Genomic DNA, 12,787 nt, shown 5'->3' on the forward strand with positions numbered 1-12,787 from the left:
AGTTAATGGTTGATTAATATTAGATTAACTTAAAATAGGAATGGATGAACAATATACAAATAAATGAAAACCTGAGCTTAAAGATACCCAAGTTTTGATTTTATTCAAATACCTATCAAAAAAAAATTGATATATTATACTTATAACCAACAAGTATTTATAAATAAGAATATTTAAGTATTACACTTATTAGTTGCACCCAGAGTTGGACAGTGTCAAAGATAAAATTGTACCTATTTTGTATAGTTGTAAGTGATACATTTTATACTTTTACTCAGGATGGAAATTAAAACGTTAATAAGCTAAAGTTAAGTTAATTGAACTTTTAAACCTAAAAAAATAATTTTTTATGATCATTAACTTAATTATTTAGATTTTTTTTAATTAAGTAGGTACTTCATTACTGTTTTATTTTAAATTGTAGGTATACTATAACTTTAATACATTTTTATAAGTAACTATAAATCATTTAAATACAAAATTTATTTCTGTGATTTTTTAAAAAAAAGTATATTATTATGTGTTCAAAAATCATAAATACATTAAAAACTGGTATTATTATATTTCAACTATTCTAATGTTTATGTTATTCGGTTTGTGAACGACCAGTTTTTACAACCAATCAAAAATGAGTAGTGCATATCATCGATTGAAAAAACATCGAAAACTTCAACAAACTACTGAAATCAAGGCAGAGGTATCAACATCTACAACTGAAATATTAGATATTGAATGTGAAAATTCAAATTTTCTAAATGAATATCAGCATATAACTTTGCCAACCAGCATTGAAGATAATCATAGATTATCTAACCTAACAGATTCATCTCTAGAGTGCTCATCTCTAAATAGATTCCCAGATAACAATCCACTTGATTATAAATATTCTTCTTCATCATCATCATCTTCTCAGAATTCATCAAAATCTCACTGTAGTGATGATTACAATATATCTCCTATAGGCCATGCCTTCGTGATAAATTACAAAACTTTGTTGTACGATTCAGAAGCAACATGACAGTTGAGTTAATTAAAAATTTGCTAGAAATATTGCGTTCTGAAAATCATTATGATTTACCTAAATCAGCAACGGGCTTACTAGGTTAGTAAACCTAAACCAAGTTTAATGAAAACATCCGAGTAATGAAAAGTTTAAAAAACACAAATGGGTCATATGTATATTTTGGTATTGAAGAAGGACTAGAAGGTATAATCTCTGAGGAGTATACTGAAAATACCATACGCTTATTATTTAACATTGATGGCTTACCACTATATAATAGTTTAAATCAACAATTTTGGCCTAACTTGAGACTTATTGTGCACGATGAATATGACTCAAATCCATTTATTTTTGCTGTGTATAGTGGTGATTCTAAACCTAAAAATGTTAATGATTTTATGAAAGACTTTATTCAGGAAGTAAGCTATTAAATTAAAAATGGTTTAAATATTCAGCAAAGAATTTTTAAAGTAGAAGTTATTGGGTTTTCCTGTGATACACCTACAAGAGCATCAAAAAATGTAAAGGGCATGGAGAATTTTACTCATGTGAGCGTTGTGAAACAAGGGGCAAAACAATAAATAAAAAAAGAGTGTATCCCAGCATAAACTCAAGACTTCGAACAAAAATAAGTTTTATAAAACAACGTCAACGTGAGCACCATTTAGATGGAAGGGCGTTACTACTAGATATTCCAGCCTTTAACCCAGTAAATTCTGTATTCTTGGACTCAATGCACTTACAGTATCTTGGTATAATGAAATGGATTTTACAACAGTTACTTGGTGCCAATATGCGAATTAATCGTAAATGTAAACTTTCTCAAAACAAAATAAAACATTTAAATTCAATCTTAAACATATTTAAAAGACATATATCAAAAGGAAGAAATTAGATTTAGATTAATTTACTCACTGGAAAGCTACACAGTTTAGATTTTTTTTTTTAAACTACTGAGGGACTCTCGTACTACGTAAAATTCTTAACAAAAAAATGTACCATCATTTTTTACTGTTGGTAGTTGCTTGTAGCATTTTAAATGATTCTGAATTATGCGTTGAACATATAAATTATGCGAGGGATTTACTGAAAAATTTTTTTGAACTCTTTCCTTCATTTTATGGATCTGACTCACAAATTATGAACAGCCATAATTTGGTTCATATAGCAGATGATGTAGAATACACTAATATGCCTCTGTCTGTAATATCCTCATTTCCTTTTGAAAATTTTCTTGGAAAAGTCAAACGAATGATTGGTGGTAGAAATAAGTCTCTAACACAGTTAGTTAGATGAGTCTCTGAGCAAAAGACATGTCCACAAATGATGATGAAAAATGCTATACACAAGAAAAAGTGCTTAATAATTAACCCCGACATTACTCATAAAAGAAAGAATTATTTAACAAGTATAATTTTAGGGGGGTTTGAGTTGAATACAACACAACCCAACAATATTGTAAAATTAGATTCTGGTGAGGTTTTTAGAATTATAAGAATTCAAAGAAAACAAAATAGTATTTATTTACATGGATATGCGTACAAGGCTGTCACTGATGCTTTCAAATTCCATTGCCAATATACAAAAGTTGAAATTATGAAACTGGGTAGATTATGTAACAGAAAAATAATTATTTCAATTGATAAAATTTAAAAAAAAATGTGTTCTCTTTGAAAATGGGAGTCATAATTATGCAGTGACATTACTTCATAACTCATAACAATTTTTTATTCAAGAACAAACTAAGCTTACTGTAAATATACTTATACCTAATATTAAATAAAAAAAAAAAATGAAAATATAAACATTGCAATTTTGTTACAGATATGGACTTAAAAAAAGGAACAACCCATGTTTTAATAAAATTTAATAAAATAAAAAAATGTAATAAAACAACCATTGATTTAATACCAATATCATGGACTTATATTGAAGATAAAACATTTTACTGCAAATATCCTAATAAAAACGAATATAACTAAATTTACCAAATGAGCAAAATGTCATCAATTCCCAAGGTGTCTTGGAAAAGCTTTGAAATAACACTAATAAAAGAAACACGTAAGTATTTCAATTGTATTAAATAGGTCACAATAATGTACATAAATAAATATTCAAATAGAAAAAATGATTATATTTTATGATATAAGCATACCTATAGGTACTATATACTTTTATTTATTAAGAATATACATTTCAGGGAATTATGATCAGGGTGTCAAGTATATGCAAAAAGCATTTTCTGGTACTGTCATACAGAATAATGACACGACCTGGTGGCGGTAGTAGCGGTGCAGGTCGGTCGCGACGAGCGATGTGGTGGAATAAGAAAGGTACCAAAGAAACCAAAACACAACGTCGTGGTAGATTCTACCGTGTGGTAGAATTTATTGTACGCACTGGGCGTGTAGCAATCACAAGCGTGAAGTAAAACAAAAAAAACTGTGTTATCACAAGAACTGTAGACGTTGAAAAAAAAACGTGGCGGTGGTATCGAGCGATGACCACAAGTCGAAAAAAAATTACAAAAAAAAAAACGTGCGGAACGATGTTGTCCGGGTCACGGGTTTTGCAACGGGTTCAAGTATAACTAAATATACATTAAATTTTAGTATTTTAATACTATTTTTATACTTAATTTCATAAACTCATAATTCATAATATAACAAAATTACAAATTTATTTCATATACTATCAATTTAAGATGAGGATTTTCCGGTGTCTAAATCAGACATAGAATCACTCAGACGAAGTATTGAATATCGCATCAAAGAAGAGTCAAAAATAACAAGAACATAATTAGCAACGACAAATAGTTCTACTGACCTAAATAAAATATTAAAAGATGCATTAATTGATTTACCAAAAACGACATTGGACAAATTTAAAGAATTTGATGATCAACTCAACACTGATATCGATTTAATTAAAAATTTGGTGAGCATATATTTTTTTTTCTGAGTCTATAAAATGTCATAAAGAACATTTATGATTTGTACACTTTTAGAAATGTTTTATGGTCATCTATATTAGAGGGATGGTAAAAATAAGTAAAAATTTGTCTACAGTTATCCCTAAAATAATGACTTAAGGACCGGCCAAACAAAGAGCTGACTGTCTGCGTGGCCAGGCCGCTGGTCGATCGCGGACTAGTCCACTGGTCCGCTGATAGTCAAACAGAATGCGGACAAGCTTGAGCGAACCAGTTTGGTTCTTATAATTGCTTCTTCTGCTTGCCTTAAGTCAAGCCAGAAGAAAAAAAAGAAAATGGGTACATGAAATAAACCAAAAAAGGAAAAAATTCGGTGAGTTTCACCGACTGTGCAGTGAATTGAGTTCGTTTGAAGACCGATTTTTTACATATTTTCGAATGTCTCGAGAACAGTTTGAGAATTTACATACTTTTTTAGAATATAAAATATCAAAACAGACCACTAATTGGAGGAAACCCATGGGACAAAGAAAAGATTAGCAATTTGTTTGAGGTAAGTAAAAATAATCATTATTTTTAACAGTAATCATTTATTAAATCATTTTTCCACTATATTTTACATTTTAAATTATACATTTATATCAAATTAATGAATTAAGTTGTGAACTGTTCATACCACTCTTTTGCCGAAACTGAAGTTGAATCAAATTCCTGCGGTGGCCTGTTCGTAGAATAAATTACACTTGTTTCTCCAGATGAATTATTATTATAGGTCTGGGTCATTTGCCATGATGAATTACTTGAATTTGACGGAGAGGATGGATTTTGAGCATCAAGTTCTCAAAGTTCAGCTCGACCAAACATTTGAGCCATCTCCATTTTCATAACAGCCTGTGTTCTAAGAGAAAATTTTTTGAATGTCTCTGCGTAACTCAAAAAAAGGTTGTCGATACGGTTGAGGTTATTTTTTTATTTTAGTTCTTTTTTATTTACAAGATAGTTTATGACGCTATCAACGTCCGAACTGACTTTTGGTTTTTTTTGGAGGTGATGGCATTTGGTTACTGTCATCTGATACCCAACTATTTTCGTTAATATCATCTTCACCGTGAACAACTCTTTCTTTAACTGAGGTATATTTGACACAGTTGGTCGTGGAGTAACTGTATTTCGAAGAAACTCAAAATACATTGCCCAAGGCCAATTTTTGAACTTTTTTGCCGAATCAGTAGCTCCCTTTAAGTATTTGAGATACTTCACATATGAATCCCTCAAATTTTTCCATTTCAGCCTCACAGCTTCAGCTAAATAAAACGTATAAAATCAATCAAATTTAAAAAATAGTTTATAAGTTAGTTCTTCGATAGTTTTAATTTGTATATGGTAATTTGTGTGTGTGTGTGTGTGTGTCACCTAGGGCTCCGACCTAGGTGTTAACTAATTTGTTATAGGTATTTGGCTTCAGGGGATTCCCATCATACAATTTCTTTCTCATTTCGTGTAGGGCGAACTACAGTTTGAGCATAGTTAAAAAGGTGTGTATGGAAATATGAAATGTTCTACAGCCAATATATTTAGCCACTCGAAAGCCCACGAAGATACGTGGAGAAAATCTGAAATTGGATTTAAAGAACGATGGAACTTTCCTAATTGCATAGGAAGTATTGATGGCCAACATGTGATAATCAAATGCGCTAATAAAAGTGGTACAAGTTATTTTTGTTACAAAAATTATGTTTCAATTGTATTACTGGTCATAGTTGATCCTTTCTATAATTTTATAATTGTTGATATTGGTAGTTATGGACGACACAGCGATAGTGCAAATTCGAGAATTCTTCGTTCAATCGTGAATTTGTTGATAGTAAAACAATTTTGCCTCCAAAACCCTTACCTGGGACTGATACCCCTGTCCCACATGTGTTTGTGGTGATGAAGGATTTAAATTTCAAACATATTTAATGCGTCATTTCCCAAGAAAAGCAATTGTTGAAAATTTAGAAAAAAAAAATTATGACAAACGGCATCCGATATAGATGATATAGTTATTATTATTATTATTATTATTAGAGTATAGATGTATAGCAGTAATATTATGTTATCTATAATAGTATAATATATTATACATATAATCTATATTTAAAATATATATTTCTTTACATTAATATATTTTCTTATTATATACATTATAATATTGTATACATTTTATTTGAGTCCGCCGCGAACTTTGTGAAAAAATACAACAAACCGTTTGTTCGCGGCGGACTATAATAGCGCGGTAGGCCGCTGTCCAGCCTTGCCAGATGTACCATAATTATGCTATTCCTACCATTTTTTTACACGTTGTACCATATACCTTAATAAATTTTATGGTATGCAGAAAGTACCATAATTACATTCGAAATCAAAATCCAACTAAAAATTGTAGTTTTTTTAAAAAAAAAATGTTATCCCACGGAGTACCAAAATATTGTATTTCTATACAACTTCAATAGGATATAATAACCTTATAGGTAACAGTGGTACATTTCATGTTTTTGAAATTGACGTTATCCCTATGACCCTATCACGTTCTATCATTGTTAGATCGTTCTATCGTACATAAGGATAAGGTTTACTTTATCAAGTATTACAATATACATTCAACATTTCAACTATTAATTCCATAGACCTATTAACTAGGTTTGTTTGACATTGTGTTTGATAGCGTGTTTCTTGAATCGGTTAGTGTCGTGATAGTTTCATTACGAATAATTTACGTAAAAAAATTTATTAAATACATTTTTAAAATGACAAAATTTGGGTCAAGTCTGTCGTCAAAAATTAAATCCTGGATATCAATTTACCCAGAGTTGAAATTTGATGGGCAATTTGTGTTCTGCACTTCTTGTGAAAAATCAGTCGGATGTGAAAGGAAATCTCAAATTGATGCTCATTGTAACACAGGTAAGAAACAATATTTTATTTAACCTGTCAATAGGCGCGTGTATATTTGTAACACGATTAAGCCCGTATGAGCGGCGCTCATTTCACCAGTTTTTACTAATTAAAGTTGTAAATCGAACTATAAATGAAATTTTAATCATGAATAATTAATTAGGATCTTCAGTTTCATCTAAATAATTACACACATTTTTCATATTATCTATTATTATAACGCGAAATAATATTTTATTTATACGAAGATTCTCAGTTTCGATAAGATAAGGTATACATTGGAATCATAGACTTATAAATTAATTTATATATATTATATATACCTATATATATATATTAATTTATATGTCTATGATTGGAATCAACATTTAATTAATTTAGTTAATTAAAAAAAAAAATGTATTCATTTTTTGTTATTTTTTTTTCGTTTGCTATTCACGAGAATCAACTAAAACTAAAAAAACAAACCGATACAACAGCAAATTACAGATTCTTTTCAAACATCAAACAGCCAAAACCAATTTTATATTGATTTGTGCCAGGCTTTAGTAGAAGCAAACATACCATTTTTCAAACTGCAGTCCCTACCATTTAGATCATTTAAATCCTTTTTACAAAAATATACCTGACGAGAGCACACTCAGAAAAAAGTATCTGTAAGTTTGTTTCGACTCAACTATGGTTGAAATTGGAGAACATTATATATACGTCGTGGTCAATGAGATTACCGATGCTAGAGGACTTTATATATGTAACCTTTTGGATGGAATTCTTCACCAAGAAATTGATCCCACGCCATTTTTAACTGCCTGTAAGGTTCTCCCTAAAACAGATTATGACACTGTCTCTCGATTTATTTACGACAATCTGATGAATTTTTTTTACAAAATTCAGAGTATCAGTATAAAGTGCTTCTCCTTGTAACAGACGCGGCTCTTTATATGATAAAAACTGGACAAGCTTTGAAAACATTCTATCCAAACATGACCCATGTAACCTGTGTAACCCACGGGTTTAATAGAGTATTAGAAAAAGTCGGCGAAATGTTTCCAGAAGTAAATTAACTGGTAAATAATGGGAAAAAATATTGCTTAAATCACCGCACCGAGTAGAGATATATACAAATATTATGGAATGTGAACTACCACCGGAACCTGTGATCACAAGATGGGGGACATGGCTCGAAGCAGCTTTATTTTATGCTGAAAATTTTAATAAATTTAAAATGTTTATTAATGCATTGGATGAAGACGTACAGACTATCAGAAAATTGAAGAGAGTCATAACTTCGGCGTCAATAATTTCTGATTTGACTTTCATAAAATCCCATTTGTCAAATTTTCCCCAGGCATTAATCCAGTTAGAAACCCGAAATTTATCCCTCAATAAACAAATTGAAATATTTGAAACTATAGGAGAAAGTATTAAAAAAATAAATAACGAGAAAGGACAAATTATGGCTCACAAATTTAACTCCGTTGTGGAAAAAAACACAGGTTACGTTCTCATAAAAAAATATAACGACTGCATAAATGGTACGAAAAATATAAATGTTGAACAACAGATTGCAATCGTCGCTTGCTACAAAATGAGTCCTATCACTTCTGTTGAAGTAGAACGAACATTTTCAAAATAAAAAGACATATTGAGTGGTAGAAGGCACAATTTTTGAAATGTATTACATTGTAAATTTTAACTCAATAAACAAATAAATTTTTTTATATATTATGTATAATAATTAAAATTAAAATTAAATAGCTTAACTCTGTTGGTAGGGTTTTTTTTTATATATGTATATTTTTATCAATCTTTTAATTATTTTTTAAATTTTGTATTTTTTTATTATTAATTTCTAATCCTGTAATAGTGTAAAAAACTGGAAAAATAAAGTAATTTAAGGGTTTAAATCAAAGTACTTTGAATGTTTACAAAATGTTAATAAGTATTAGGCGATTTTAGGCAAAAAATACATTTTTGCACGATTTAGGAACTTTATTGCATGTTTTTGCAATTTTTAAGTTATTAACTGCACATTTTTTTTGATTTTTACTGCATGAAATCCGGTCTCTAGTTATAACTTATAAGTAAGAAGTTAAATTAAAATTTGTTTAAGTTTATTGTTATTTTTTTAATTTGTTATTTGATTGCTACGTGTTAAACTGACACAAGGTTTTATTGACATCTACTATGGGGTTATCCAGCGACGAAGACAATCCTATGAGTGAAAGATCTTCAAATTTGACCCCAAAGAAGAAAAGATTGTAACGAGGTGGTGATGCACTAAAATCGGAGAAGCAGTGTCATCGTGATCAAAAGTTTAGATCCAAATGGTGCTTGAACTCAAAGTTTAAATATTGGCTAAAATCAGTCATTGACGATGTTTTTCGAGCTAAATATTCAATATGTAATAAAGATTTTAGAGCTGATATATCAGTTATAAAAAATCATGCAAGTGGATCTAAGTATCAACTTATGATTAGAAATGCGAAACCCAAAGCGCAAAATGCCTTACAAATGTTTATTGATAAATCTCGAGTGGATCCGATGGGTGAAAAAGTAAAAGATGCAGAATTACTATTGTCCAACTATGTAGCAGCTCACGATATGCCTTTTGCCGGTATGGATCATCTAACTCCAGTTTTAGCCCGTTGCTTTTCAGATTCAGCGCAAGCTCTTTCGTTAAAGCGTACTAAAACAAAATGTATCGTCAAGAATGTTATAGATGTCCACGAAAAAGAAAATCTTACTAAAAAACTTCAATGTACTAAATTTTCTATTCTGATGGATGAATCTACAGACATTTCCAGTGTAAAAAACTGCTTGTATAATGGTTCGGTTTTATGATGAAGAAAACTATGGCATTGTTAGTAATTTCTGGGAACTTTGCCAAATTTTTAGTCAACATGATGCTCAAGGAGCCGAAGAAGGAGCTACTGCTGAGCGATTGTTTAATGTGGTAATTCAATCATTCTAGAAAAAAAATATAAATATAGAAAATATTGTTGATTTTGGATATGATGGTTGCAGTACCATGATGGGTAAATATAACTCTGTAGCCTCACGATTTTTAGTTTTATGTCCAAATATTTTCATAATGAAATGTATTTGCCACTCCTTGCACTTATGTGCAAGTGAAGCTTGTAAACAGTTACCACGGAAGACTGAAGACCTTACTCGTGACATTCATAATTTTATGAAAAGTAGTTCAAAGACAAGCACAACTAGCTCAATTTCAAAAATTTCTTGATCTTAATGTTCACAAAATATTGCATCCTAGTCAAACTCGTTGGCTATCTCTTATTGCTGTTGTTGAATGTATTGTGGAGCAGTGGGATGCGTTAAGACTTTTCTTTGATGATAAATGGCTTGGTGAACATTTGAGAGCAGCTGAGCATATACATCTAGGACTAAATGATTGTTACATTAAAGCATACTTCTTGTTTCTCCTATAGATTCTACCGAAATTTACTAAAATTAATGAATATTTCCAATCATCTAAAGTTGTGGTCATTTATTTACATAAAAAAATGTCAACTGCCTTCAAAGATTTGCTATTAATTTACATGACTAGAGATTATGTATGTAGAACTGAATTAGGAGATATAAATCCATTAGAAAAAAATATTTTCTTCCATTAAAACAGGTTTATAAATGAAATGTATTTAGTATTTACCTATTCAATTTTATTTTTATAACATAAAGTTTTATTTTTGTTAGTATTTTACAGATGTATTTAGGTATCAGAGTGATGAAACATATATCTAGATTATCTGTAGGAGTAGACTCTAATCTAAATGATTTTCAACAAAGATGTCAAAATTTCCTAATGATAGCGTGTAAAGAAATAAAAGATAGATACGACTTCAACAATCCGATTTTATCTAGTCTCTCTGTACTTGACCCAACCAGAGCGCTCTAACAAAATGAAAGAGATACTACACCTTCACTTATGCCACTAGTTATATTATTGCCTAGATGCGCAGATTTTGCAGATTTTAGCGATTCAAATCTTCAAAAACTAGATGATGAATGGAGACGTCTGCCTAACTTCATTAATTATATTCCAGCTGAAATATCTAAGACATCTGAACCAGATAAATTTTGGCATAAAGTAACATACAAATTGTTAATTATGTAATTATACAGTTATTTATTTAAGCATATTTGTTTATTTATTTCAGCTTTATCAATATAAAGATTAAAATTATGAAAAGATGTTTCCAGTTCTTCCTAAATTCGCATTATCAGCTATGTCCATTCCACATGCTAATGCAGACTGCGAAAGGAAATTTAGCAAAGTAAATTCGGTTAAAACAAAAACCAGGAATCGGCTAATTACTGACACTTTAAATGGCATCTTATTAGCTGATCAAACAGTGAGGCGATCAGGGTGTTGTTTAAAGTTTGCTCCTAATATACACATACGGAACTGTATGACTGCAGTTAATATTTATGGCCGCGAAAAAAAACAACCTCTGTGTGAATCAGATGATGAAATGACTTTTGGTTAGTTGGTTTTTTTTGTTATTATTAACAGTAGTCTTTATTTTTATTTTGTTATGTTTCTCATTATTATTACTTTTTGTTAAATTTAAATCAAAAGAGACTGATTAATAAATGTATTAACATTTAGTTACTTACAATTATTTACTTGTTAATTGTACTTATTAGTAGGTACTATATTCTTATACTTAATATGTCACAGGGTTGATCATTTATAAAACAAGTCAGTTTTTTTTGTTACCTACTATTTATAGTAGTCTTTATTTTTATTTTGTTATGTTTCTCATTACTATTACATTTTTATAAATTGAAATCCACAGATACGGATTATTAAATGTTAAATGTATTGACATTTGATTGTAAAATATTTTTTATTTGTTATTTGTTACTACAATTTTAATAAAAGTAAATAGAGATTTACGAACAGATGTCAGATGGAAAAATATAAGTAAACTTGGTTACCTATTAGTTGTGAATGGTGAATTATGAATAAAAAGTGTGATTGATGATGATTAAAATAATATCTGAGAGAAATAAGAATAAAAATATAAGGAATATTAGGGGAACTAATTCAAAACAATGCAGTTCTTCGGTTCTTCCTCAGTCCTCCAGTAGTCTAGTCATAGATATTAAAATAAAAAATATTAAATTTATAAAAAATAAAATAAAAAGGAAAAATCGCTATGTACCATATTATTGTGCAAAGTACCATAAATTTTAAAGGTTGGTACCATTTTATCAATTCTGAAGTCTGGCAAGGCTGCCGCTGTCTGTTTAACCAGAATGATGTATTTAATTAGAGTACACAGTCCACGGCCGACCAGCGGCCTGGCCGCGCGGACAGTCCGCTCTCTGTTTGACCGGTCCTTTAAGATGTACAAGTTATGTACAGTGCGTTTGGCAGAGAGATAAATGGCATCAAAAAATTAAACTTTTCAGAGACTAACACATATAAGTATTTACTAGGTAAGTCTTTTAAATTTATACTAATTGTGGTAGCATCACTTAAGTTATAATTTTTCTAATAATAATTCATTTTCTTTTTAATAAACAACTCATTTTATATTTCTAGAAGTGCTTGTCAACAAATTTCCCGAAGTAAGAAAAAAAGAGTTTGCAACTACACTTAGTCGTTGGTTTTCTGAGCAAAAAATAGGAATGGAGGAAAAAAAGAAAGGATGGCGAAGAAAAACATATCTTCAACTTAATATTTTATCATCTTTTAAAATAAATAAACATAGAATATATGTATGCATCTATGTTTATATTTAACAATTTTATGGTAACCCTTTGAATTTAATATAATATATAAATAATGTGGGATACTGGGATGAGATTTAGGTTACATAATGATCATAAGGCTATAAAGTATCAGTTTGAATAGTGAATAACTACTCACATTTTCAAGTGTT

The 12,787-nt window shown here is 29.8% G+C and overlaps 1 pseudogene; it reads left to right on the top strand.

Annotated features, from left to right (window-relative positions):
• Positions 1-1,014: 1,014 nt before the first annotated feature.
• Positions 1,015-12,583, top strand: LOC126555664 (uncharacterized; annotated as a pseudogene).
• Positions 12,584-12,787: the final 204 nt, after the last annotated feature.

Source organism: Aphis gossypii, unplaced genomic scaffold (assembly GCF_020184175.1).
Source record: "Aphis gossypii isolate Hap1 unplaced genomic scaffold, ASM2018417v2 Contig00982, whole genome shotgun sequence".
Lineage (NCBI taxonomy): Eukaryota > Metazoa > Arthropoda > Insecta > Hemiptera > Aphididae > Aphis > Aphis gossypii.